Genomic DNA, 23,896 nt, shown 5'->3' on the forward strand with positions numbered 1-23,896 from the left:
TGACAATGAGAGTGGGATATTGGGACTGGGTGGGACATTTTGTCTTAGCATCTACTGTTCAGTTCGACAAGTGGCCATTACAATCTACATCAGTCTTTAAACCTGGCTTTTTTCCTATGATGGTGCATATCTGGTATAGGTTGAACTTTATGACAGCTTTCATAGACAGGAATTTAATGGTAACAAAAACTTGCAATTTTGTTGTATTACCATTTAGTATTTGTTCCTTTTCCCTCAGATTTTTCCTACAAGATATGGTGGATGAGTCTGTATTTCTGTGACCTCTTCTTTAAATTAAATTCGTTCAATGCTTGAGCCTTAATTTTATCTTCTATGTTAAGTAAATTCAATAAAGTACATTTTTAACACAATCAATGCATTATAATTCTTTGCTTAATAGTCACTGGACCTTTGTTTAGATAATGCACTATAGCCCTTTTAAGTTAAATCCTTGTGTGACTAAAGGCATATGACACTGAACTGCAAATAGGTATGTTACAAATAGGTATATTACCTGCATAATATCCTGGCAAAAAGCCTTTGATTAACATAACAATCCTGTTGAGTAAGGAAAATGAATGGAGAAAGTGAAGGGGCAGGAGTTTGTAAATATTAATTCCTCAAGAGAGACATGAAACATTGACATACCTTGAGAACTGGGTTGGTGGTACAGCAGAAGTGGATAACATGAGAGAATTGATCATCTTTTCCTTTCTCCTTTCCTCCAGGCACTTCCAGAGAAGTAAATAACTGTTGTATTGAAACTTGCAGACACATTTTGTCTTCCTGGAGGTATATTTGCCATTTTATGATTGACCTTAGGCTGTTCATCATGTGAATACTTTAAGGTGGTAGAGCTGTATGTGAATTAAGTCACCTCCAAGGTGGCTGAACAGTTTAGTACATTCCCTCTTCTGGACACAGAAATGATTTCTACTTGGGACCACTTATTCTCACATGACTAGTTTACTTATTTGAACATTTGGACCTTATTGCTATCGGAGAAAGAAATTACTCTAGAGAGAAGTGAGATGATGAATCAGTATTAGATGATTTCAAGCAAGGGAATAAGCAAGATAATAGCCTTCTTTATCATTAGTATTTATTCAGAAAGTCATTTAGAATTTTATAGCCAACTTCAGCCATAACCCTCCAAAACATAGAAAAAAGGAAGAATCAGGGGATGGATCACTTCCATACAGAGAGACTGCCTATTCTTTTGGGAATTCTAACCCTTAAAATGAATTCTTACCAATACAGTCCCAACAGCTCCCAGGACATTTCTAACAATTTTCTGGGTGGCAGTTTACATTTATCAACAATTGCTATGAGAACTCAAAATTGAGAGAAGCATAAAACTAGAGATACAATACTTATTATCATTGCTAGATTGATCAAGAAACTTAGGGACTATTGCTTCATGCCTTTCTTTTCAAACACACAAGTTTTAGAAAAAAAAAACAAACAAAAAATAAAAACCATGGGAAAAAGTTCTTCAGAGTAGGAATAAATTAGAACATGACTACAGAGGGAAAAGGGCATAGGGGCTGCTGAATTGACATAAGGAACCCGTTTCACCATGTCCAAGCATATCCCAACATTAAACAAAGCTTTATAACTTCCTCTCAAGTTGGCATTATTTATATTAAAAACTGAAAAGATCAGTGCTGGGGGCAAGTCTGCCTCTTGGCAGAACCTCAGAACTGGAACACAGAAGAGAATCTTATTCTCAGTCTCACTGTCCCAGAATTTCAGTTTTGCCAGGGTTACACAGTTTGGTCACAGTTAGGGAGACTGATAGAAGCTAAACAAAACCAGAGAAAATTAAAATGTAAACTAGCCCAATCAAAGGATTTACAATAGGCAGGGAGTATTACTTCTCATAGAATATATGCTTATGTTGACTCTTTAGGACAATATCTGCACATATCAGGGTACTTGGGAGGCTAACTCAATAGAGCTTGGTGGTGGAGAATGCCACCAGAGGTGATTTGTTTTATAAGCTATTATATTCATTTAGTGAGAACAACAACAGTGACATTATTAAATCTGATGAAAATCATTCTCATTGTTTTATAATAAATATCTTAAATGACAGCCATTTGAGTATGCCAGATTTAAAGTCTCTTGCCTTCTTAATCAGTGACGGATAAATCATTGGTAAATTTTTTTACTCACCTTTTCCTAGTATACTTGCAAATATCCAAACTTTGTTAATGTTAACCGGATTCTTTAGACAGGTTATAATAAGTGAACTGTAAAGTCCTCTATTCCTTCCCTTTCTTTCTCCAGAAACTGTATTTAATTATGATTTTGTGAAGAAAAAAATTTAATCATAAATTAAAAATATGTAACAAATATATAAATATTTAAAATATAGCAAATACCCATAATATAGTCACCTTTCAGCTTAAATAAATTAAAATAGTTTGTCTTTATTTATGTATTTATTTTTAAAGATTTTATTTATTCATGAGAGACACAGAGAAAGGCAGAGATATAGGCAGAGGGAGAGAAGCAGGCTCCCTGTGGGGAGCTCAATTTGGGACTCCATCCCAGGACCCCAGTGATCACACCCTGAGCTGAAAGCAGACGCTCAACCACTGAGCCACCCAGGCATCCCAAAAGTTTGTCTTTAAGATTTTGAGGGGGATTTCCTCTAATTAGGTTAAGGAAGTTCTTTACTTTCTTTTGTTTGCTGACAGTTCTTACCCGGTGAACCTACAGGATATTATGAAAAGTGAAATAAGTCAGAATGAGAAAGACAAATATCATATGATTTCATTCATATATGGAATCTAAAAATCAAAACAGATGAATAAACAAAAAGCAGAATCAGACCTATAAATACAGAGCATAAACTGATGGTTGCTTGAAGAAAAGGGGAAGGGGGATGTGCAAAATGGGTGAAGGGAGGTGGGAGATACAGGCTTCCAGTTATAGAATGAATAAGTCATGGGAATAAAAGACACAGCTTAGGGAATGTAGTCAATGATATTGTAATAGCGCTGTATGGTGACAGATGGTAGCTATGCTTGTGGTGAGTATAGCATAATGTATAAAGAAATCAAATCACTATGTTGTATTCTGAAACTAATGTAACATTTTATGTCAACTCTACTCAAAAATTTTTGAAAAAGAATTGGTATGAAAAAAATATAAAATAACATGTATGTTGGGCTAATTAAAATACATTAAAATTTAAAAAGTCAATAAGTAAAATTCAAAAGAAAAAGAATACTTCTCCTGAGTGGGCCAGTCATTTTTCTATTTATGGATTGGCACTATGTGGTCATGAGGTTTTGTTTGTTTTTTACTATGATAAATTTGATTTCCTCCTATTTAGAAATTTTGCTATTTCAGTGTATTTATTGTATACCTTTCCACAATTTTGATTCTTGCTTATATATTTATTATAGAGTGAATTGGATACCTTTCCTTTGTTTTGTAGTCTTTGAAAGAATTTGTATCATATAAGTTTTATCTGTTTCTTAGAGGTTTAGGCTTGAAAAAAATGTTTTCTTAAAATTATGTGGCCTAAGCCTTTTGGAAGGGTGTGTGTGTGTGTGTGTGTGTGTATGTATGTTTTGTGAGTTGGGTGGTGGATGTAGGTGAACCATCAGTAATGAACTGGGAAATGGGATTTTAACTATTTATTAAATTAATAAATGTTGGTTTATTTTTGTTATTAAAGTTTCTTCTAAAGTCAGTTTTACAAATGGATTTTGTATTTTTAGTTGCTCATTTCATCTTGGTTGTGAAATTTATTGATAGATTGTTCACATTATTCTGGCTTTTCCTTTATTCTGCCTGTTAAGTTCTTGTTTTTGAACCATTTATCAGTTATTTATACCTTTTCTAATCTTAATAGAAACAGCTATATTTTATAAATATTCATAGTTTCAAAAAGTCAACTTTTGGTTTTATTTATTTCCTCTAGTGTTTTCTGTTTCCATTAATTTCTGCTTTTACATTTAGTATTTCCATTTCTCTCTATTCTGTTAATTATTGCTATAACTCTGAGTTGAATGCTTAACTTGTTTTTTCTTATTACATAATGAGTGCATTTAAGATTTTATCCTACCTCTGATTAAGACTTTAGCCATTTTGTTATATAATACTTTCAACTCTGTGGGTCTTTAGATTCTAAGTATATTATGATTTTCCTTGTAATTTATTTATCTTTGTATTAGTTTATTTTTGTTGAGTCTAAAAATTTTATCAACACTTTAAGAACTTCTAGTTTCTAATATATTTTGACAATAGTCAGTAAGTAGTCTGACATTTATTCTTCAACATTTGTTATTTGAATGCTCTTGAATATCATGGTCCAAGAGACAGATTTAAGCTGTGTAAATAGTAAGTGCTATGACAATTCTGCCTTGAGAAGGTTAGCATAATTTAGTTTCTGGTCTAATCCAGAATAAAACATCTCACTTTTCTCTTCTACTTATAAAAACTTCACTTGCTGTCTTTCAGGTTGGGGATGTATAGATGTGGTGTGGAGACGTACTTTATAGAAAGTAAGAGAACGAACTTTAATATCAGGCAGTGTTGATTTGAATCCAATTTTGATATTTAATATGGCATTAGACAAATAACTTGAAATATCAGTATTTTCTCTTTAATTTACTCATATGGAGCTTATACATTTTTAAATGTCACCTCCTACTCTTACGGAAATACATGCATTGATCCATGTTCTAAAAGAACAACTGTATGGAAAGGTGATTTTACTAGGTGAGATGGGCCTGTTCACTGCTTTGTAATATTTTCTGTGTGAAGTTATGGTGCCATCAGAATTTTTTTTAGAAGATTTTATGTATTTATTTATTAATGAGAGACACACAGAGGGAGGCAGAAACACAGGCAGAGGGAGAAGCAGGCTCCCTGCAAGGAGCCTGACATGGGACTCTATCCGGGATCCCAGGATCATGCCCTGGACCACAGGCAGACATTCAACTTCTGAGCCATCCAGGTGTCCCATTCCATCAGAATTTGAAATAGCTACTTTCCTAGACGAGGTACAAACTTGCTAATAAAATTTGCTAGAAGACCTAAAAAGGCAATTTTCTTTCCACTTTGATATTCAAATGAGCAATGTGCCGACTTCAACTTTTCTTTCTCTAATAAGATGGTAGGAAATGAGTTTGGTGATTTTTTTTTTCACTGTCAGTTATCTACAGCACTGGAATTTGCAGTCTTTTAAGTTTCCTCTCTAAGCAGTCATGAAGTTAGTGATGTTCTTCCCATGCATAAGGCAATATCTTTATTGTCTATCAGCTTTGGTTTTCATTGGCAGCTATTGCAATTTTGGCTACATGGCTCTCCCTAGGCCCTCATGAGCCACAGGCCTGTGAGCTCTGAATCTCTGAGATGCTGGTTGTATTATGATAAGTTGGGGAGCCTGGCAGACCTACAAGTTTACTTGCAGGGCCTCCGCAATTCGCTCATGTCCCTGTGAGACAGCACATTTTGTGTTGGTACAAGGCCAAGGAGCCCGCAGCTGTGACTAATCAGATGGTGTTCCCTCAGGCTCTCCCAGAGAAATTGAGGTGGGTGGAAGTGTGCATATTGAAAAATTGGGTGCATATATGTTTCTCAGTGTCCTCTAGTTGTGAGGGTACAAGGACAAAGTAAAGAAGCATTTTTCTTTCCTTTTTCATGGGTGGCATCACTCTGGGCTTAGAGAGGCAAGCAGATCTTAAAGTCTTTTTCTTGATTTCTGAAAAATTTTACTTTTGAATTTTCTGTATATTTGTAGTTGTTTCAAATAGTTGTTTTTTAAAGTTCTGTGGCAGGGGCACCTGGCTGGTTCAGTCAGTTAAGCATCTGCCTTTGGCTCAAGTCATGATCCCAGGGTCCTGGGATTGAACTCCACATGAGGCTCTCTGCTGGGCAGGGACTCTGCTTCCCCCTTTACCTCTGCCCCTCCCCCCACCTGCTTAGGTGCATGCGCATGTTCTCGCTCTCTCTCTCTCTTTCTCTCTCACGCAAATAAATCTAAAAAGAAAAAAATTAGAGTTCTGTGGGGGATTTTGCTTATGCCTTACAGAACATTAAAATAAGAGCATCAGAAGGTATATATCAAGCTTGATAACTCAAAAATAGTGAGACCACAACTTTAGTGAAATTTTTCTAAGTGACATCTCTTAATAACTCAGTGCACTTAAAAATATATTTACTAACATTTTCATAATCATTCTAGGAATGCAATCAGTCTGTGAAATGTAGAGAGCAGAAATCAAGCAGTTCCCTAAGATGAGGAATTATCTATAGCTTTTAAAGTAATTTTTTATCCTCAAGAAAATGTAATAGGAACAGCAGAATTGTGGGACCCCTGTAGAGGTTGCATTTGGGCAAATATATCTTCATTTGTTAAGTTGTTTACATGTTGATAGCAAGCCATGCTCTCGGGAACAGACAGAGAATTCCTACTCAACCAAATGTTGCCTTTGCACCATCCTTCTTACTTTCCATATAAGCCAAAGGAAGTTGCATATTCATTTCAAATTTGTTATTTGGCTTACTGTGACTAGAGACACACTGAACTATGAATTTTTAAATCCATGGATTATTAAAAAACAAAGTTTTGCCAATTCTTTTAGAAATGTGAAAAACAACTTGGGAAATAAGGAAAATATTGAGCTCTGAAAGAAAGAATGGAGAGAAGTGAAGGGAAAAAGAAATGAGATATTCTTCTCTATACTCAATGCCTTTGTCTTAGAAGAAATTAAAAAAAAAAAAAAAAAAACAACCTGACTTCCTTTAAGCACATGAAAGGTGCCCAGATTTTATCTAATATTAAAAATCATGACATGTGTCAGATGGCTGTCAGGATTCTGAGGCAATATTAGCTTTCACTTCATGGCAGTACTCTGCCACTCCTGATTTTACATTTAGCAGAGTCCATTTCTTCATCGCAGCTTCAGAGCTGCTAAATTCAAGATTTATTGATCTAGTGTCAATCATAGATGCTTTATTTTCTGAGTCCTTGCCTCACCTAACTGACTGTAGGCCCTGGAAGAGAAGACACTGTTAACATTGCTGAATGTGTGTGAAGGCATGACAAACGGCGGAGAAAGGGTTTAGAAGGGTCAGTTTGTTTGGAGCATTAGTGCTAATTGAGAGTTCTAGGTCATGGGACTTCTAGGTCTTGGTGCTTTACTTCAGTTAAGAGTAGTCAGAAAGAGGTCCTCTAATGTAGCACATGCACTAAGAGGATAAAAGTAGTGAAGACAATGCTCGGAAAAATGACAGAATTTTTTGGAGTGATATTGCAATATTGGTATTGGAATTTTATGAAAAAAGATGAGCATAATTTAACAAAACTAATGCTTTTCAAGTACTAACATTTGAACAAAATGTATCCAGTGCAAAGTTATGAAAAAAATATAAAAGTTAAACAAAAATATTTAAATTTCTAGATACTAGGTGATATCCCTGGGCTCTGCTGTTTGCTTGGACTCCATTTCTGTCCATCTTGGCACCAATGAGATCACTGGGAGCAGTATCCTCTGGTGTGGTCGGGCCAGTTGACCTTCAGTATTTTCCTGTCATTTAGCTCTCCCGAGTAGAGTTATCACTAACCACTGTTGCCTCTGGGTATCTTGTCTGCTCTGTCCAGTGGGTATGGTTTCAGCAGATATGATTTCTTTGCTTGCCATCTTCAAAGAAATGGTTGTGTCCCTAGTCTATCTTCTTTGTTCCCCTTTGAGGAATCTGCTTGTAAAATGAACTCCTCTAGCTAGGTCCATCCCAGGCTTTTCATGTGGGATTGCAGTGGGATCGGGGGCAGGATAACACATAAGGCTGGAGCTGAGTGACAAAGAGTAGCTGGAAGGGCTTGAAGTGAGGATGTCAGGAAAAGGGATTGTGCAGAAAGTAGAAGAAGAGGTATTAGAGACTGAGATAAAAATGTCCAAATTGCTGACCTATGTCTCAAACATGTGCATGACCACAACAAAGGTACCAATGTTTCAGTTTTTAAAAATAGGAAGGTAAAAGGTGATGGTTTTCAATCTTGTCCACACATTGGAAAGCTTTAAAAACACTGAGGGTTGAGTTCCATCCCCCTAGCGACACTGATTCAATTAGTCTGGGTTGTGATCCTATCACAAAAAGTTTAAAAATCTTCCCAAGAGATTCCAACATACAGCTAAAGTTAAGAATTGGAGTTGTAAAAAAAAAAAAAAAAAAAAAAAAAGAATTGGAGTTGTAAGTGAATACCAGGATTTTGAAAATTATTGTTATAATCAGTAAATGGAAAGTGTAGCTGTTTATTTTAACCAAAGGAAAATAGGCTCATCTTTAAGGAGCATCTTCCACGTGCCAGGCATGATGCTGAGTTCCTTATATTATCTTTTTTATTTTCATAATAATACCATGAAGTGAGGATAATAAACCCCATTTAAAAAAGTGAAGAAAGTGAGACTTATAGAGAAGTATTTTGCTTAAGGTGACACTGCGCAGGTGAACCTAGCAGATGAGACTCAATCCCAGGTCTAAGTGATTCATCTTCTCCCTTACCTTTTCTTTAAGACAGTTGTAAAGTATAGTTATCATGAATTGTTTAAAGACCTACATTCTGGAAAGGAATGGGATGGAGGGATGGGGTAACTGAGTGATGGGCATTAGGGACGGCATGTGATGTAATGAGCATTGGATGTCTAGAAGACTGATGAATACCTGACATCTACCTCTGAAACCAATAATACATTATATGCTAATTATTTGAATTTAAATAAAACAATTTAAATAAAAGACCTATATTCTTTTGCGCCTTATATGTAGAGATAAGAAAAGAAATCTCTGTGTTCTAATTACTATGATCTGCAAGATTGCTCAAAATTAGGGGTAAAAAAATTCTTACCCACTGTTTTTGTGTGGCCTATGAAGTAGGAATTTTTTTAACATTTTTTATGTGGTTGAAGAAAAATTAAAGAAGGATATTTCATGACCCATGAAAATGATATGAAATTCAGAGTTTGGTGACCACAAATAAAGTTTTATTGGAACACAAGTACACTCATTTGTTTATGTATGGTCTCTGTAGTTGCTTTCCCACTATTTGGCAGGTTTGAGGAGTGGTGACAGAGACCATATGGCCTAAAATATTTGCTATTTAGCCTTTTATAAAAATGTTTGTCAATTTCTTCTCTAAAGTAAGAGACCGAAAAATCTTGGTATACAAAACTGATACATAGTATGGAGAATGCTTGCACACATTAAAATAATAAATAATAAAATAATTAGCAAGGTTCTTTGAAGATATGAAGTACTCTGGTGCATTTCAGTGTTGGTTTAAAAATCATTAGGTAGCCTTGGGGGTTGGTGCTTAGATAAATGAAAAGAAAAAGCACAATAAATCATTATTCACAGAAGACTAATCATAGGAGAAGATAAAACCTTTGCAAATGACATCACGAGCTATTCAGGATAAATTGTAATGTCTGTATTCCTTTTTAGCTTTACTTGTAAATTTAGTAGTTCTGTTTCTATTTTTGTACTACATTTCTTTTTCCAAAATTTCTATCTTTTATAATATTGGTATATACATCAGTGTTTTCAGAAATAAACCGATTCAGTTATATGCTACCTTTGCTGTAGCAACTATACCAGAGTCTCTCAACCTATGCTACACATGCATCAGAATTACTTAGAATGCTTGTTTTAGGGATCCCTGGGTGGCGCAGCGGTTTGGTGCCTGCCTTTGGCCCAGGGCGCGATCCTGGAGACCCGGGATCGAATCCCACGTCGGGCTCCCGGTGCATGGAGCCTGCTTCTCCCTCTGCCTATGTCTCTGCCTCTCTCTCTCTCTCTCTCTCTCTCTGTGACTATCATAAATAAATAAAAAATAAAAAAAATACATTTAAAAAAAAAAAAAAAGAATGCTTGTTTTAAATAGAGATTCTGGAGTTCCAGGCCAGACCTGCTGGTTCAGGACCTGTGAAAACAGGATTCTGTCTTTCAACAACCTCCCCAGGTGAATTTCATGCACCCTGTAGAGTGAGAATCCCGTACTAAATCATGGGTGAAAATATTCACTTATACAAGGAGCATAGATTTATGGGAGTAGGTAAGCAGGGTGTAGAGATTCCTGCAAAGAGATGGAGCAATATCAGGTTTCTATAATCCCAGAGTGTATAAATGAAAGCAGATATGGAAACGATCTTGCTAATAAGAAGCAGATTCATTCAGGTGGGCAGAGAAATAATAGAAATGAGGAGGCTCATTAGGAGAAGGGAAACCGGCATATACTACTGCTAGTTTTTTTCTGCTTTATCAGAATTTGATTGATTCAGGGCCTCCCTGGCATCCCTTCTTCATCTTGGAAATGACCAAGTATGCCAGGCATTTTCTATTTTCTCTTTCAGATCCATTCTCCATCCCTTTCCACCTATTTTCTGTCTGGGGAAGTTGAACTGTGTGGACTGCATCAAGAGGCTTCCCTGCCCAGTGGTTTTCTAGTTGGGGTGACAGGAGATCAGAGGGAGTGAGGAGGGTGAAGCTTCTTCACTGTAGAACCAACTCTGGCTAAAAATCACTGCACTGTTCAAAGTGGCCTTTTCTTTCTTTCTTCCCTCCCTCCCTCCCTCCCTCTCTTCTTCCTTCAGAGAGAGAGAGAGAGAGAGAGAGGCGAGGGGGAGCAGAGGGAGAGGGAGAGAGAATCTCAAGCAGACTCTGGGCGAACATGGAGCCCAATGGGAAGCTTGGTCTCATGACCATGAGATTATGACGTGAGCTGAAATCAATAATAGGACACTTAACCCACTAAGTTACCCAGGTACCCCTCAAAGTGGCCTTTTCTATACCATACCTCCACTGCTGTCTTTTTTTGCCTTGTCCCTTTGGGTTTGAGGGTAGTAATAGCTCCATGGTTGCAAACCCCAGGTTAACTTTGTATTCTCCTACAACCTGCCCATGTGTTTATATATTTTAACTCCTCTTTGAGTTTAATTTGACTGTGGTATTTGTTTCCTGTTTGGACTCTACTGAAATAACGTCAAATATCTATAGACAAAGTCCAAAAGGAGAGAGGAGGCATCATCACCTCGTTGAGCAAAGGTTTATTTTATCAAATATGACAAGCTTCTTGTAATATTAACCCTGTCTAAGACTCTTCCCCCATCTGTTTGGCTAACACATGGTCCATCTGTCTGTCTATCTGTCATTCAATACATCTATTTATCTCTTGGTTCTTTTCAAAATCTCACCTTGAATGCCAACTTCTAAGAGATGCCTTAAATGACTCCCCAAAACTAAATTAGTTCCCCCTTCCACACCTTCTCATAATATGCTTTACTTTTCCTTAATTGTGCTCATCCATGTTATAAGTAATTTATCTTACCTTGTCTTTGGCTACCTCTCAATAGTTCGTGCTTAACACTTGCCCTTCACAAGTGCTCATATGATTTTTGTTGAATATGTGAATAAAATACAGTTAACCTGACACATTTCACTGTTAGCCTTTCCCCCTGGGAAGGCCTATGACACATATAGAGTACATGCTATTTTCTGTGCTTCCAGGAAGCCACACCCTTCCATGTGACCAGTTGTGCCACTGCTTACATGGACCTCTAGGTTTCAGGTGAATGGTTTTACTTGTTTCCCCAAAGTTTGTCTATTTTAGGAAACATTTGGTATAAGAAAGGAAGCAGAGATCTACAGAACAAATTGTCAATAATTGATAAATAATACATTATACAGAGTGGGAACAGCTATATGGTAAATGTGAGACTGGTGTTGCGTTAAACTCAGTGAGTGGGCATTTACATTTTCCTGGGAAAAGATACATTGAATTCCCACTTTCCCCTTTCCTTCTCTCCAAAGAATTTCAAAGCAAAGACATTAGCAGACATGTATCAACAGTAAAAGTCTTCTCCTTAGAGAATCAAAGTGCCAGAAATTTTTAGGTGGTAAATTTGACAAAACTGCAAGTTTTTGTTTGTTGTGGGATTCTCTTTGGGAACTTAATAACATTTCCTAAATGAATAGTCTGGATTAGATGGAGAGGAAAAAAAAATTGTTTATTCACTCCAAATATTTGGAGATTGAGTAGCCAGTGAGAACTCCTCTTGATAATGCTTTTTTTTTCTTCTGTCTCAAACTCCTTATAATGTGGATTTCAGTTTCTTTATAGCCTAAGACTTTGGGGGACATAGATACGAATGAGCAAAGTGCCTCTAGGGATCCATAAAGGCTATTTGTTTTTCTTCTATTTGTATTCCTTATTTCATCCATTCACAGTCCTCACCCCATTTCAGTTTTTCCCTTTATGGAACAAAATGTCCTGGCCCCAAGGACTCATCTCTTTCTCTTCTTGAAGGACTGCAGTCAGTGTAGTTTCTCTTGCCAGCTGCCACCTCATGCTGAGAAATCATGCAGATAACTACCCTTCTCCATGTCCTCACAAACTCAGAGACAGTCTTTCTGCATTGCACCAAATGCCACTGTGAAGAAGAAAAAAAATCAATGAGAATCTTCCTGTATTTCAGTATGGGCTGGCTTTCTTCCTTTGTGAGAAATTTCAGGAATCAGGAGAAAACTATTCAGATTCTCTCCACCAATTTGCTAATTTTTCAAATTCCTTTGTCAAAGACTTAGCTTAATATTATAAGCCCTGTTTTAAAACATTTATATGTAAGATAACATATAGCATGTTGTTATCATTCACCTTTCATTGTGAATAAGCTTGCCAGATGCATTCTGTAGGCAAATTTCTTTAGAGACTTGGGAGCAAGAAAACATGAGGACCCGGTATTAAGTACAGAGAAGAGCTGAAAGGGACACTCTTGCTCTCAGTATAAACATTATCTACTTTTGCCTAGACATACCCCTTATTTCAGTCTCAATTTGACCCAACATTAAAGCAGTCTGTCAAGTATTGAAGGCATTCCAAATGAAATGATACACAATGAATTTTCTGACTTTGGCCAAGCCAGAGAAGTATTTACTTCATTATTAACAATCCTTCAATGTATAATATATGTATGTATTACAGAATATAAAAATGCATGCATTTTAGACTTGTTACATTTTTTTCTTAAAACAATACATGAATTCAGTATTATCTAAGGCAGTAGAAGTTCTAGAACCCATAAAAACACAATAAACAGTATGTGTTACTCTGTACCATTACCCTTCAGAAAATGCGAACAGGGAGCATTTATTAAGCACTTCAAAATTTGTACCTCCATCTAGTGGTAACTGACAAAAATAACATGTTTTTAAATGGATTTTGTAGGCACCCGGAGAAGATAAATGGAAAAGTTCTTGACCAACCAACATTCATTACCAATTCAGTTACATTTTGATAAGGAATGGAAGGTGTAAAGTCTAGCTAGACATGGAGTAGGCATAGGAGAGGCAAAGAATCTACCTCATGAATGGTAGAGTAGACTGGAAATTAGTCAGGATGGAATAAGCCAGGGTTTCAAGCATTATATAGAGGAAATATCACAGAACTAAAGGATGAGTGGTTTGTTTTGAACACAAAAAAAAAGAGGGTCAGGGAATTACCCACATTTGCTCTTTTTGCATCATCATCTAAAGTCCACCCTTCATCATGGCTGTCTAGAGTCAGTCCTTGATGACAAAGAATGGTTCCAGGAGAAGTTCAGGAGAAGTTATTTTGGGATATGAAAGAATCTCTTGGTTTCCGTAAGTGTCTCATATGAAATCCCAGTGAGAGGGAAGCTCAATAAAACATTATCTTAAACTGGTAGGAGCAAAGGATATCTGTTTCCAACTCAAGCTACCAAGGAGAAATGCCTAAGTGAGACGGCAGCTGTTAAAAATGCATAAGTTAAAAAAAAATGCATAAGTTCATTGTCCAAAATTTTCTCAGAACTACTTCTTAAATGAATTCTTTCCAGTATTACTCCTGAGAAGAGTAACCTGAGATTATTTATTTCAATATGAGCAAGACAAACTGGTTCCATTTTATCTTTTTTTTAATGTGATTGCTTAGATTTTCAAATATCAAAGAGCTTTCATCTTACTGACTGTGAGAAAAATTAATACATCTAATATGTCTGATTGTCTATAACATTTATGGATTCACATTATTGACATAAAAAATTCATGCTATTGAGAGTTACCTCAGTGCTGGAAAAATCTTTTTTTGTTTTTTGTTTTTTTTTATTGGAGTTCAATTTGCCAACATATAGCATAACACCCAGTGCTCATCCTATCAAGTGCCTGCCTCAGTGCCCGTCACCCAGTCAACCCCACCCCCCACACACTCACCTCCCTTTCCACCACCCCTTGTTCGTTTCCCAGAGTTAGGAGTCTCTCATGTTCTGTCTCCCTTTCTGATATTTCCCACTCATTTTTTCTCTTTTCCCCTTTATTCCCTTTCACTATTTTTTATATTCCCCAAATGAATGAGACCATATATAATGTTTGTCCTTCTCCGATTGACTTACTTCACTCAGTGCTGGAAAAATCTTAAATAAAGATCTGATCTAAAGATTTGTTCTTTAGGCTTTGTCTGCATAAGGAACAATGACCTGAAAACTCATTCTTTAAAGAATTTATCCCAAATGCCATGAACAAGTAGACATTTGGGATAAATTTACATTTTTTTATTTTAAATTTCTGTTTTGAACCATAACTGTTTTTATTTATTTATTTATTTATTTATTTATTTATTTATTTATTTGAGAGAGAGAGAGAGAAAGCATGAACGTGGAGGGGCAGACAGGGAGGGAGGCAAGCAGACTCCCCACTGAGGGCAGAGCAAGTTGCAGGGCTTAATCCCAGGACCCTAAAATCATGCATGACCCAAGCAGAAACCGAATTGGTCATTCAAACTACTGAGCCACTGAGGCACCTCTGAACCGTAGGTGTTTTGATTCTTGACTTAAGATTGTTTAGTCACTTTGAAATACAGTAGAGATACTGATAATACCCTGATTTTCCTTTGAGTATTATTTTATTTGTTTATTCATTATTTCTTTCATTCATTTATTCTGTTTTTATTAAAAGAATTCTGTCTGGATTCATAGCTTTGCTGTGTGTGCATGTATTGAGCAAATGCTTATTTGTTGTTATATACCACGTCTGGAATTAGGTGGAGGGATATAATCATAATTTTGGGCTAGGTGAGAGGGACTTTGTAGTGGTTGTTTCTTCAAAAATATTTATGCCAAGGGCCAAAGCTGTAGTACCCATGACATAATTAACATTTACTTCTGATGACTTTTTATGTTTCTTTAGGTTCTGGAAAGATTTCTGCAAGGAACTAGTTTTCTTAGTTTTTCTAAGTTATAACCTAACTCTCCCTGCAGGACTCTGCCTACTGTGGAAGCATCATTCTTTTGCCAGCCCTGATGTACCCAATTCTGTCCCTCTGAGGGTAGATCACACTGTCACAAAGCACACCCCTGGGTCTGAGCAACAGCCAAGTGGAGTTGTTGGAGATTGTGGAGGGTGTGTGGGCACTTAGGCTAGGGTGTCCACATTGCATCTGAGAAGCCACTGAGAGGTTGGCCAGAGCCTGGTTAGGAAGTAGAAGGCAAGAATTGCAGGCCACCAGCAGGGGTGATCAGCAGCCCCCAGCGCTATCAAATGAGGATCATGTGAAGGGAGAAGGATAGGGGATATTTTACTTGGCAGTCTCATAGTTCTATTTCTAACTTGTAAATATTTAGATATATATTATGTTGACTCCATTTATTCTCTTGCCCTCAGGCCTGCAAAGGTTAGGATGGGCCAGATGGCTGCTTCTGACATGCTGCCCCTGTTCTGCCCTGGCTCTGCTGGATGCCAGTGCCTCTCACCAGCTACTCTGCACTGCTGCCTCTCTGGGCTACTCTGGCACTGCTTCTCTTGCATCAGAGCCTTTGCTGTGCTCAGGAGGTGCTAAAACTCTCCTAGTACAAAGGCTCTTTGGGAGGCATACTTGCTCCAGGGTTGTTTTCAATGTTATCATCTCTCAGAGGTGAACCCAGGCAGTACTGCGTGTGCTCTTATATTTGAAAGAGCGAGTGAAATAGCCTCTTTGTTTTTATATATAGGCTTGACAAGACTCAGATACGAGTCCAGTAGAGACAGAAGACAAATTCTCATGACGGAATATTAACCTGTGAGGAGATCGGGGTTAAATAATTTGCCTAAAGACATACAGAAATAAGTGAGAGAACTATGTCAAAGTATGTTTCTGATTTCAAATCTAGGGCTCTTGTATATGATATCAGAAAGGCACTTGATTTCATTTTATCAGAACTTAGTTCCTTTTGAATTATTCTTTGTTTTGTTTATGTTTATTTGCATTGTCTCTTAGAAGTGTAAACATCTAAGGGCAAAGTCAGACATTTCCAGGGCACTGTATCTTCCAGAGCACATGGGATAGTGCTGAGAAAATAGTACACACTCAGAATAAATTATGGTTAATATATGTTTGGTCTTTGGGATACCAATCTCATGTATCAAAGACAAAAAGTCTTCAGAATTATAAAAACCTGATTCAAGTCACTGCAACATCACTTACTATTTGTGAGATCTTGGGCAAACTGCTTAATCTAAGAATTCTTCATCTGTAAAGTGGACATAGTAAAAAAAAATTAATTAACTGGTAATTCAATGATTAAGATAGGTAAAGCACAGAGAATATAACATGCTCTTAATACACCAGCTAGCATCATTATCATTTTCTAATCAAATTTCAGAGATCACATGGCTTATAATATTTTGCCATTGTACTAAGGGGTCAATTTGCCTAATAATCGGGAATAAGAACTTATTTTAAGACTGGAATATGTATTAGCAACTAGAGCTACCATTAGCTCAATGATCATTTTCATGATGTTGATAGTTTCAGTGGATCTATTTCTTCACTAACATCAGTGATAAAAACTTAGTAGATGTTGAGGACATGTTGCATAGATTCCAGCAGTCATGAAGAGCTCAAGCATATTCATTTCTGGATGCAGTGGGCAAGGGACTGAAGTGGACTGACTTGTCATGAACTGTAGAACTGGGTCATGCCCTTTTTGTTCTTAAGTAAACTCATTCTGACACTACAAAAGATAGAACCATATTCCTCTCTTACCTGAAAGCAAATCTTTATTTTCTATTTTTAAATGTTATTTATTCGATAGAGAGTGAGGATGTATGTGAGTGGGGGTGGGGAGGAGCAGAGGGAGAGAGAGAGAGAGAAAATCTCAAGCAGACTCTGTGCTGAGCTCAGATCCTGATGTGGGGCTTGATCCCATGACCCTGAGATCATGATCTGAGCCAAAATCAAGAGTCAAATGCTTAACTGACTGATGCACCCAGGCCCCCCCTTATTTTCTATTTTTTGAGGAAGATATTACAAAAACTTTTTTTAATATATCATAAATGGGATTCAGGGATTCCATTTTATCACCTCATCGTAACTCTAGAAATTAACACTTGTATAGTTCATCACAGTCTTAAAAAGAAAGCATTGTGGAAAGAAAAATTGTCTTGCATTTCTACTGTGTCATCTCTATTAGACTTATTTGAAAGTTTCTTGAGGACAGAAACCCTGCCCTTTTCCCTCCACGGTATATAGCTCAGGGCTTCCTATGAAAACCATAGCAGGCACATCTTCCCTCAGATCCCTCCTAATCATGCTCACCCAAAGTAGAGTTCTTGTTTTTGATACAGGCCACAAACAGGCCACCTGCCAGTTGAAGAACCCTATTTAAAGAATTGACTGCAGTTCCACATCTATCTTTCAGTTCCAGCTATAGATGGTTTATTGTGCAAAATAAAAGGCTTAGGTATTCAGCTGACAGAGAAAGTAGAAACCTCTTTGTTTGTTGACAGAAATAAAATGTGTCTTGTCATAGGTGTTGATATCACATATTAATCATCCCTGCTGAGGAACATGGGCACCCTAGTGTGGTGCTCCATAAATATTGATGTGATCACCCTGAACTGGCAGGGCGCCTGGGAAGCCATGAGAGGTATAGATAAAGGATTTTCATAATGCTGTGTGCTCAGTTGCCCTCCACCTTCCTTCTTTTTTTATGCTTTGAAATCTATGCATCTCTAACTAATTTCTTCCCTGTCCAGTCCCCAGGAGTCGATATTCCAGGAATATGGTTGAATCCCCTTCCTCTTTTCAAACAGAACACCTAATCCTCTTATCTTTTATACTTTTTACAGCAATCCCAGCTTCCCCAGCTGGCTGCCTATCTGTGGGCAGAAGGGTTGCCTGCCATCGGCTGCTGGTGAGGCAACATCCAGGCCATTTCAGCTTCAAGGGCAGAATTTTATGCTGTGATGTTATTTTCAGTTCAGGGGACACTTTCCAGTAATTGAGTTGACAGTCTTCCTTAAAGTTACATGCCGACCGGAAGAAAATTGTTCTGTTTCTGAAGGCTGAGCAATTGCTGATGCTCACAGTGGCAAAGTGCCAGATATCTTGTAGCATATGTGTTGTTATTTCACTACAGTTTACTGAGCCTTGCCAACCATAGTCTGAATTGTGACCAGCTTGAAGTCAAAATAGGGACCCATCATTTTTTTGTTGTTTAAGAGTCATCTATTTATCTGAAAGAGAGATAGAGAGAGAGAGAGAGAGAGAGAAACAGGAGGGGCAAGGAGCAGGAGAGAGAGAATCTCAAGTGGACTCTAAGTTGATCATAGAGCCCGATGTGTTTCGATCTCAGGACCCAGAAATCACAACCTGAGCCAACTGAAACCAAGAGTTGGACGCTCAACTGACTGTACCACCCAGGCACCCCAGGGACTCATCATTTAATTATAAGGATACATTACTACATCAGAATGCATTGTGGACTACTTCTGCAATAATGTACTTTATTGTTTTTGCCCACCAAATATTTATTGAGCTTCCAGTGCATGTCAGGCACTGTTCTAGGTACTGAGAATATAGAGATGGGCAAGCAAGACAGACAGGCAGGCTCTTAGCTCTCAATCACATTCTCATAATAGGATCTCCAAATAAGCAAATAAGCAAGGAACACATCAATTATGAAGACTATTTATTACATTAAATTGAATGGAAGACTGGGTGATTACACTAGATTGGGTAGTCAGCAGTAGTCTGAAGTATAAATTTTTTAAAAGCCACCAACAGATTATAGATGGAGTAAGATACTATTCCAAGCAGCACTGTTAGCTCATGCAAAGGCTTTAACATGGAACATATGGCATTTTGAAGAACAGTTTGGTCCATACCTTTGAATATTTTTTAGTATTAAATGATAAGAGAGACAAAGCTGATTGAGGATGTGTGAAAAGAAAAAAAGGGGAACCACAAAGACACTGGGTGGAAGCAATTCTTTAAGGGTTTTTCTCAAAAGATAATGTCAAGTACTTCTGAAAAAAAGTCTGAACAAGGATCAAGAACAGATACCAAGATTACCCAGTCGTACCTAAGATGAGGGTTTTGTTGGTGAGAGACTCTGTGATGAGTCCTCTATCTCAGAAGGCTGTCTCAGCACCCTTAGTTTGGATGACGTCCATCTGCCTTGAGAAGCAATGACAATTCCCTTCTTTTGTTGTATCTGTTCTTAGTGCTTGGCATGGAATTTAATCAATGTTGAATGCTCAGATTTTATAGATGATATCAGCAAGTAAGCAAATGTGATAAATCCACCTCCTTTCCCCAATTTGGAAATTAGACTAGCTGGAAAAATATTTAGAATGTTTTGTCCAAATCTGTACCATTTTTGCCATTTTGGAGCACTGAGAGAGTGTGAAAGAAAGTAGGGGGATGGTTTAAGGCAGAACAAGGTGTTTGATTCAGAATATCACTTAAAATTGCTCTGGACCTTTATTTTTCAGTATTCGGAAATGAACATCCTATGAGGAATGCCAATGAATTGTAGTAACTAGGTTTACTTAGTCAACTAGGTTGATATCCTTTTGTGATCTCATAAATATGCTTATTCCAGGAAAACTAAAGATTTTTTTGTAATGTAGAATAGAACATGCTTTAGATTATTCTCTTAAGATACATACAGTTAAAAATAGGTCATATTGACTAAATTTGTCTGGCTTTATATATATAGGGAAGATTATATTTGAGGCTTTTTTTTTTTTTTTTTGGTTTAGATGTTTTCCCTGAACATAATCTATCACATTCTCCCCAGATTTCTGTATGGAGCCTGACTGTTATATTTGGGAAGGTTCTTTTTAGAAATGGCCTGAGACATACAAGTAGGCTTTTTTAGGTGGTAAAGTAACTCAGAGAATTTTTTGTATTCAAGGTTTGATAATGACTACTAAAAAAAAAAGTTCTTATATTTAAATGACAATTGACAGCTTAAGAAAGATGGGTTGGATCTCAGTGCCTATCTTCAGAAGCTTAAAGTTAAAGAGATCAAATAATTCTGACTGAAAGCCATATTAAAGAGCCTGGCTAATGTGGGAGATAGATTATAGAGTCTGATCACAGGCTTTATGCAGAAATTGGATTTCATAGATACGATGTGAATTGCACAAAGGGATCTACTCAACAGGGGCAGGACCTGACAGTACTTAGAGATTTCATTTGGAAGGGCTTGAAAATACTGGGTATTTCAGTTTATTTTAAGTGATGGATGAGAGCAAGCTAAATATTTGATATTAAGGATTTTTTATTGAAATAAAATAATATTGCATTATTAAAAAAACTGTTTCAAAAACTTTGGCAAAACTATAGGGCTTTGAATTAATCCTATTCTTTTTCAGACATATTATTTCTGTTCTAGATTGGGGAGACAGTAAACATTTGTGGATATTTCTGGTTCCTGCTGAGTTTTGATTGAAAAGAGGAGAATAGGCGTTTTGATACTGATTATGTTCTTTCTCTCGGGCCTTCTGACCTTTCCAAAATAGAACTGTCAACTGAATTAATTCTTTTGTTGAATACTTTCTAGTGGAAGGGCTTGTACTTGAAGAGACATGACAAAATGAGTAAAACAAGGTTCTTGCTCTTACGTTGTTCGATGCAGAGTTAGAGGCGTCCTTCTATTGCCTTTTGGTGATCACTATCTGAAATTTGTGTATCACTTTAAATTCAGCATATCCCAAACTAAATTTATTTATTTATTTTTTCCAAACTAAATTTAATTCTCACTTTGTTTAATGTTGGTGGTAAACCATCTTACCCTTCCAGGTCTGTATTTCTGGAAGCTTCTTTCTTTACCCTTCCATCCAATTAATCATCAAGTTCTTTCAAATCTTTCTTCAATAAATCTAAAAAACTAAATTTTTATTCTCATGTATTAGGACATAATTGCTGTTCCTGAATTATAGCAGTCATTTCCTGAATAATTTCAGTGCATATGTGTATAAGTATAAAATTACCAACTGTTGTTCCTTGAAATATATGTCCTCATTGTAACTAAATTATTTAATTGTCCATTTGAAAAATAATGCTTGAGTATTATGAAAATATAAATAGGAATATGAAAGAATAATTACTCCTATTTATTGAATCGTTAAAGATATCTCATGTGGTGTTTCCAGGGCTTAATGCATATTTTTCCCTTTATTATAGCCCAGTGAGTACTTTTAGGTCTGTGTTATAAATTTTAACATTCAAAAATTTGCTTTCTATGTAAAAATATATTTTGTTTTTATGGAAATAATTTTTATTTTATTTATTTTTCTTAATTGGCTAAGTAAAATATTTGACTCTTCTAGGCAAACTCTAATGGATTGGTCGATTGATTGAAAGTTAACTGAAATGCAAAGTCAGGCAACCTCTGGCAATGGGATCCCTTTGATAGATTCTTTTACCTGATCCGGCCTGTTATTTAGAAAGATACCCTGACAACATTTTATACAATGCTTTATTGAATGTTCTACCACAAGGAAGGTATTCCCTAAGTTTTTTCTCAATAAAGAAGGTGTGAAGACTGGTTGATATGCTGCTATATAGATCTGGAGTAATGAGGACTCGGAGTGGAATTCATATAGGAGGAGAGGTCAGATGTTACAGGTCCATAGGGATAAAGTGACCAGGATTAGATGATAAAAGGAAGTTTCCAGGAAGGCCTGGAACTTTAAGGGCAGCTAGGAGAAAAGTGATGTTGTAAGGGTACAGAAGGATGGCAGCTCTCACAGGGATGCACACATTGATTGAAGCTGTGGACATTTGAATCTCATAAAACAATACTTTTGTCTATTTTGTTAATTTAAAAAATGATTATTCTTTCTCTTTTCAAACAATTAATGCCAGTGTCTCCTAGTCCTGTCATACTTTATATATAATTTCCAGTCTTCATTTCACTATGTATTAAAGAAAAGTCTCTCACAAAAATAATTTAGACTTGCATAATTTTTCTACTAACATTCAGATTTTATTATTCTTTTAAAATATTTTATTTATTTATTCATGATCAACACACAGAGAGAGGCAGAGACATAGGCAGAGGGAGAAGCAGGCTTCCTACGGGGAGTGTGATGCGGGACTCTATCCCCTGACCCCGGGATCATGCCCTGAGCCGAAGGCAAACTCAACCACTGAGTCACCCAGGCGTCCCTGACATTTAGATTTTAAACAAACTTTTTGACTGTGGAATTATATTAATGTATATAGCAAATGACTACAAACTTAGCAGTTTAAAACAATATCCATTATCCCAGAGAAGTCTGGGCATAGCTTAACTGGATCCTCTGCTTAAGAGCATCATAGGCTATAATCAAGGTGTTGTCCAGGAATGGGCTCTTAGCTGGGGACTCAGCTGGGAAAATAGCCATTCCCTCCTTCATCCTTATTTTTCTGGCTTGATGTTATCACTCATTTTTACTCTTTAACAAAAATTATTTAAATTCAATTAATTAACATATATTATTGGCTTCAGAAGTAGAGGTCAGTGATTCATCAGACTTATATAATACCCCGTGCTCATTACATCATGTGCCCTCCTTGATGTTCATCACCTAGTTACCTCATCCTCCTACTCCCATCCCTTCCAGCAAACCTCAGTTTGTTTCCTATGATTAAGAGTATCTTATGGTTTGTCCTCTCTTATTTCATCTTGTTTTATTTTTTCCTCTCTTCCCCTATGATCCTCTGTTTTGTTTCTTAAATTCCACATATGAGTGAAATCATATAATTGTCCTGCTCTAATTGACTTATTTCACTTGGCATAATGTCCTCTCATTCCATCCATATTGTTGCAAATGGCAAGATTTTTTTTGATGACTGAGTAGTAGTCCATTGTGTGTGTGTATATGTGATATATATATATCACATATATATATATATATGTGTGTGTATGTGTGTGTATATATATATATATACACATCTACTTTATCCATTCATCTGTTTGATGGACATCTGGGCTCTTTCCATAGTTTGGCTATGTAGACATTTCTGCTATAAATATTAGGGTGCAGGTGCTTCTTTGTATCACTACATTTGTATCTTTGGGGTAAATATCAGTAGTACATATTCTGGGTTGTAGGGTAGCTCTATTTTCAGCTTTTTGAGGAAGCTCTATATTGTTTTCCAGAGTGGCTGCACCAGCTTGCATTCTCACCAACAGTGTAAGAGGGTTCTCCTTTCTCTGCATCCTTGCCAACGTCTGTCATTTTCTAACTTGTTAATTTTAGCTATTCTGACAGTGTGAGATGGTATCTTGTGGTTTTGTTTTGTATTTCACTGATGCTGTAAGCGATGTTGAACATTTTTTCATGTGTTTGTTGGCCATTTGTATATCTTCTCTGGAGAAATGTCTGTTAATGTCTTCTGCCCATTTCTTGGTTGGATTATTTATTGTTGGGGTGTTGAATTGATAAGCTCCTTATAGACTTTGGATACTAACCCTTTATCTGATGTGTCATTTGCAAATATCGTCTCCCATTCTGCTGGTTGCCTTTGGTTTTGTCCACTGTTCCTTTACTGTGCAAAAGTTTTTTGTCTTGATGAAGTCCCAATAGTTCATTTTTGCCTTTGTTT

The 23,896-nt window shown here is 36.7% G+C and overlaps 1 long non-coding RNA gene across 1 annotated transcript in view; it reads left to right on the plus strand.

Annotated features, from left to right (window-relative positions):
* The window catches only part of LOC112672544 (uncharacterized), a 246,685-nt gene that overhangs the window by 149,675 nt on the left and 73,114 nt on the right, over positions 1-23,896 (plus strand). Inside the window, exon 3 of the long non-coding RNA XR_003144350.2 lies at positions 729-792. This is a non-coding gene — a long non-coding RNA (uncharacterized LOC112672544). The remainder of the gene's footprint in view (positions 1-728; positions 793-23,896) is intronic.

This window comes from Canis lupus, chromosome 10 (genome assembly GCF_003254725.2).
Source record: "Canis lupus dingo isolate Sandy chromosome 10, ASM325472v2, whole genome shotgun sequence".
In the NCBI taxonomy this organism is placed as follows: Eukaryota; Metazoa; Chordata; class Mammalia; order Carnivora; family Canidae; genus Canis; species Canis lupus.